This window comes from Triticum dicoccoides, chromosome 5B (assembly GCF_002162155.2).
Source record: "Triticum dicoccoides isolate Atlit2015 ecotype Zavitan chromosome 5B, WEW_v2.0, whole genome shotgun sequence".
Lineage (NCBI taxonomy): Eukaryota > Viridiplantae > Streptophyta > Magnoliopsida > Poales > Poaceae > Triticum > Triticum dicoccoides.
This window is the reverse complement of record NC_041389.1, coordinates 567,464,626-567,470,896: the sequence shown is the minus strand read 5'-3', so window position 1 is coordinate 567,470,896 and position 6,271 is coordinate 567,464,626.

Here is a 6,271-nt window from a genome sequence, read left to right as displayed (position 1 = left end):
ACTATCAGGTGACATCTTTCAAGTTTCGTTTCCAGCTGGGAGCGCCCTCAGGGCTGCATCAATCCCAGGCCGCATGGGTCCGTCCCTGCGGCGTGTATCCCTTTTGCTTGTGTTCTTATCTTACTTTGTTGGGGGCGCCCCTCGGGCTGCATCATCCCCAAGTCGCTCGGGTCAGACCCGGCGACGTGTACCCCTCTTGCGTTTATTTTCGGGCCATGCATTCGACCCATCATGCTTGTTATTTGGTGCCTATCCGTGGCACCTCTTCTTCCTTGATGTCGGAAGCTTGCGTGTTAAAGGGGGGGTGCCTGAGCATCGCGACTCAGGGCTCTTACCGGCTCTCCAGCCCTCACCCTCTGGCTTTGCCCATGGCATCACGCCCCGGCAAACCAGCGACGGCTGAGACCAGCTCGAGGGCCGGGACCCGAGGACGTAGAGCGTCGACATCTAACCAATCTTGCGCGTTAAAGGGGGGGTACCTGAGCATCACGACTCAGGGCTCCTACCGGCTCTCCAGCCCTCACCCTCTGGCTTTGCCCACGGCATCGCGCCCCGGCAAACCAGCGACGATTGAGACTAGCTCGAGGGCCGGGACCCGAGGATGTAGAGTGTCTACATCTAACCAAGCTTGCGCGTTAAAGGGGGGGTACCCGAGCATCGCGACTCAGGGCTCTTACCGGCTCTCTAGCCCTCACCCTTTGGCTTTGCCCACGGCATCGCGCCCCGGCAAACCAGCGACGGCTGAGACCAGCTCGAGGGCCGGGACCCGAGGACGTAGAGCATCGGCATCTGGCCAAATTTGCAGGAACACATCACAGGATAAGGCCCGGTGCCAGGTGCAGCCCGCCTTGGGGTAGGGCCCAGTGAGTCCCGCGCTGGCTCACGGGTGCCCCAATACACCTCGTCAGGCCTTTAGTGCCTCGTCGCCTCTCCAAAGCAACTAACGGCTGACCACCGCTTGTCATAGCGGGCTTTTGCTCCTTTTTGTGGTGGGTCTGCAGGATCCCCCCAAGGAGAAGCGCCAGGCGAGGCCCTCAAGGCGTCCTCTTCACTCTCGTCCATGCGAACCGCTTGCGCATTAAAGGGGGGGTGCCTGAGCATCGCGACTCAGGGCTCCTACCAGCTCTCCAGCCCTCACCCTTTGGCTTTGCCCACGGCATCGCGCCCTGGCAAACCAGCGACGGCTGAGACCAACTCGAGGGCCGGGATCCGAGGACGTAGAGCAGAAAGGGGAGCAGAGAAGAGAGGAAAGAGGCACGCGGAGACCTCGCCAGGCAACCCCTTGCCGGCCAAGGCACGGACCTAGCGCCGCACCAGGAAGCGTTACCCGACCCTCGAGATAAGTCACTCTCCGGAAACACTAGCTATCGCAGCACCGTCACCGCATCCAATGCAATCCCGTGTTAGCAACATCACATTCCTTTCTCACCGAACGATAGCTGCTTGAGCGCCAAAGGGGACCTCCTGAGCATCGCGACTCAGGGGCTCTTACTGGACCCCGGGCCGCTCACCTCCTGGCCTTGACCATGGCATCGCGACCTGGCATACCAGCGATGGTGAAGCCGCCTTGGGACCGGGACCTGTCGGCGTAGAGCGCCAAGCCCTCGTGAGGTCCGAAAGGAAGAAACTAAGCTAAGACGGAATAAGAATCTCGCACTACTTCACGATAAGGATCATATTGACAAACGGAGCTACAGACACCTTACAAGCCCCCACGGGGTGTATTCTTGGCTCCTCGTAGGGACAAGAGACGCATATCCTAAGGAGTCCTAACTGCAGGAACCGTCGCGGCAGACGCCATCATCAACAGTGGGCCGCCAGGCACCGGCGCCAACCTCATCCAGATCAGAGACGGCGGCAGCCTAACGGGCCCGTCCTGCTCCGATAGCGGCGCAGGCTCGAGGGCTCGTAGCTGTCGTCGCTCGTCTCCGGAGTCGCGAAGAGCTCGGCGGAGTCGCTGGATCCTCCGGCGCCCTCGCCGCTTGAGGAGCTGCTGGAAGAGCGTGCGACGGCAGGCCTGGTCCTTGCCGCTCCGGGGCTTCTGCCGCTGCCTCTGGGACAGCACTCCAGCCGACGCCCATCTTCATCGAAGACCTTGAAGAGCATCATGGAAGCACCGTCGAACTCCAGGTGGATCACGAGGGCGCCCCTCGTCCTGCAAGCCCGGGCGATCTTGCCCCAGCCCCGGGTCATGAAGACCTTACCTGGGGCGACGACCTCGACATCCGCATTGGTCGCAGGAGTCGGGCAATTGGCGTGCTGCAGCCAGAGCCTGAAAGGCCCCCTCGACGGAATCTCGAAGGCGAAGGAAGGAGGAAGGCGAATCCAAAACCGAGGAGGCATGGCGGCGTGGAGCACAAACTCTCGGGAGGAGCCCCTAGTGTGAACTCCAGGAGGGACAACGCGCACCGCCGTGACCCGCCGGCGCCAATGGCGTCGTCGTCCATGACACTCGGCATCGGCTCCTGCAGGGCCCTCAAGGTGGGCGTACAAGGTCAGCGGAAACCCTGGTGGCGGCTGCTCGCACTAAGGCCTCGACACCTCCTGCCGCACGCCCTCGTCTCGGCGGCAGAGGATCAACTGCTTCTTTGGTGGAAGTGGGTCGGGGCCCTCTCGGGGGGCCTTTCCCTTCTCTTCTGCGGAGAACCGGCGTATCGGAGCCATTGCGCCAAGGCGGAGCAGTGGCGAAGATGAAGAAGAGGAGAAGTAGCAGAGGAAGATGAACTGGAATGGCTCACGTCGTTCCGTACTTATAGCCAGGGGAGGCCAACCGTTGGCTTCCATGATCACAGGTAACCATGACCAGTTTTTGCACGCAGGGACTTGTCAGTTCGTGCAATCGCCGAGGCGTCGTGGGGGAGCGGAGCCGCCCACGTCCAATCAACCGCAACGCGACGCCCGAGGCCGCAGGCTGTTAGGGCCCGCGGTGCTTCGCACTTGCCCCTTCGCCTCTCTGCTCAGCCAAGTCCGGGCGCGCCTTGGGCCCGGGGGCTACTGTCAGCATTCTGGGAACGGGGGTCCCCGGACTTGCCTGCCTGCGGCCTGCGGCGTGGCTCAAGGCGCGGCCCAGCATGGCCCATCTTCATCAGCATGAGCTCAAGACCCTCGCAAGAGGCCAAGCCTCGCGGGGCGGACGATAGGAGGCTTCCTCAGGCACGGCCGTGTCAGGCTGGCTCGCGAGGAGGCGAGGAGATCAAGGCGGGGTACCTCACGAGGTGCCCATGACGCAAGCCATGACGACCAAGGGCGCCAGCCCGCGCAGTGTCCTTCTTTCCTCTTTGGTGCAAAGGGAGCAAGCGCAAGCGAGAGCATCAAGCAAAGGCATCCATTTTGGTGCAACGAGACCAAGACCAGCAGAACGGCCGGATGAAGGTCATCGTGGAGCCCAAGCCGGTGTCACCACCAGAGCCTTTAGCAGGCGAGGACCAACTTTAGTCAGGATAAGTGTACTAGATGTTCCCCTTCAAAATGGCCAATTGTTGGCACCCTTCCCGCTCAATATTTGGGAGGAGGCCCAGGGCCTTTGCCTATATATAGGACTAGTAACAACAGAAACGGAGAACGAACAACGGACAACGGACAACAATATCAACAGATAGAGATGGGATCCTCACCAGGAAACCAGTAGAGAGAGCGACTGAACTCCCCCTAGCAGTTCATCGCACCAGCCAAGGACAGACCCTCGCGAGGCTGTTCTCCCTTGTATTGTTCATCGTCAGCCCAAGAGGCAATCCACCACACCACACACTGGAGTAGGGTATTACACCACAATGGTGGCCTGAACCAGTATAAACTCTGTGTCTCTTGTGTTGTTCCTTGATTGCTTAGTTCATAGCGAGGCGGTGAGGTGCAGGTAGGCAGAGGGTGAAATCTCCGCGTGCACCCCAGAGTTCGAACCTAGAGGGTCTGCCGGAACCCGAAATCCGACAGATAGGTATGTTGGCTAGCAGTGATGCTAAAGCTCACTAGTCGCATGCGCTAGTCGGATCCTGAATCACTAAGAGTTTGCGGAGGGATGCTGACTTCAGTGGGAGTATTTCTGTTTAGGCTTGAATTACTCTACATAAACACATTGCTTAGTGATTGCATATTTTCTGTTGTAGATCAATGGCACCACCTGCTCAACCCAACTTTGCATTGAAATCAATTCTGGAAAAGGATAAACTGAATGGAACAAACTTTACCACCTGGTATAGAAATCTGAGAATTGTTCTCAAGCATGATAAAAAGGAACATGTTCTAGAGGATCCACTTCCAGAGGAACCTGCCGATAATGCTAATGCCACAACTAAGAATGCCTACCAGAAACTCGTTGATGAATCAACGGAGATCAGCTGTTTGATGCTGGCTTGTATGGAGCCCGATTTGCAACAGGATTTTGAAAATGTTGAGGCTTACGATATGATTGAGAGTCTCAAGAGCATGTTTCAGACACAGGCTAGGACCAAAAGGTTCAACGTATGGCGATCCTTGATGGATTGCAAGCTGAAGGAAGGTGATACACTGAGCCCACATGTGATCAAGATGATCGGATATGTGCAAGCTTTGGATCGGTTGGGTTTCCCGCTCTTGGATGAGCTTGCTATAGATGCTGTTCTGAGTTCTCTTCCACCCAGCTATGGGACGTTCATCTAGAACTATCATATGCATAGCATGGATAAGAAGCTCACTGAATTGCATGGGATGCTCAAAGTGGTAGAGCAGGACATTAAGAAAGGCACACATCAAGTGTTGATGGTGCAGAAATCGGCTAAGTTCAAGAAGAGTTGGTCCAAGGAAAAGGCTAAGGCAAAGGGCACGGAGACGGTAACCTCCGCCGCTGCACCAAAGTCTGGACCGGACTCAAAGACCATTTGTTATCACTGCAAGGAGACCGGTCACTGGAAGAGGAACTATAGCAAGTGGCTTGCAGAGCATGGCAAGAAGGTCAGGAATGCTTCTTCAGGCAAAGGTACACTTGTTGCATATGTTATAAACATTTACCTTGCTGACATACCTAGTAGCTCTTGGGTATTTGATACCGGATCGGTTGTTCATATTTGCAACTCGATGCAGGGGCTGGTAAGAACTAGGCATGTGGCACAAGGGGAGATTGACATCAGGGTCGGCAACAAAGCAAGAGTTGCTGCGTTGGAGGTCGGCACGATGCAACTCCAGCTTCCTTCCGGATTCATTATGGAATTGAATAATTGTTATTACATTCCTGCACTTACTCGGAACATTATTTCTGCCTCATGTTTGATGAGTCAAGGTTATGAATTCAATTTAAAGGACAATGGTTGTTCGATATTTTTGAATGGTATGTTCCACGACTATGCACCCATTATTGATGGGCTAATTATATTGAATCTAGAACAGGAACCGGTCTATAACGTGAATGTCAAGAGGCATAAGCCAAATGAGATAAATCCGACATACTTCTGGCATTGCCGGCTTGGACACATTAGTCTGAAACACATGAAGAAGCTCCATGATGATGGGCTCCTAACTTCGTTCGATTTCAGGTCGTTCGAGACATGTGAATCATGCTTGCTCGGCAAGATGACTAAGTCTCCTTTTACAAAGAGTTGCGAAAGGGCATCCGAGCCGTTGGAACTTATACCTAGTGATATGTGTGGTCCAATGAGCACAACTGCTAGAGGTGGCTATCAGTACTTCGTGACTTTTACCGATGACTTGAATAGATATGGGTATATCTATTTGATGAGGCACAAGTCGGAGACTTTTGAAAAGTTCAAGGAGTTTCAGAACGAGGTTCAAAATCAACTCGGCAACACTATAAAGCTTATGCGATCTGATCGTGGAGGTGAGTACATGAGCCAGGAGTGTGATGATCATCTGAAAAGTCGAGGTATAGTACCTCAGCTCACACCTCCGGGTACGCCACAGAGAAACGGCGTGTCAGAACGGAGGAATAGGACCTTGTTGGACATGGTCCGGTCTATGATGAGCAAATCGGATTTACCCTTGTCATTCTGGGGATACGCTCTAGAAACCACAGCTTTCACACTTAACACGGTACCATCAAAGTTCGTAGACAAGACACCACATGAGATGTGGACCGGGAAGAGTCCCAGTTTGTCTTTTCTACAGATTTGGGGCTGTGAAGCATTTGTCAAGCGACTTATGTCAGACAAGCTTACACCCAAGTCAGATAAATGCATATTCGTGGGATATCCGAGGGAAACCTTGGGATATAGCTTCTACAACCGAGAAGAGAACAAAGTGTTTGTTGCTCGGAACGGGGTTTTCCTTGAGAAAGAGTTTCTCA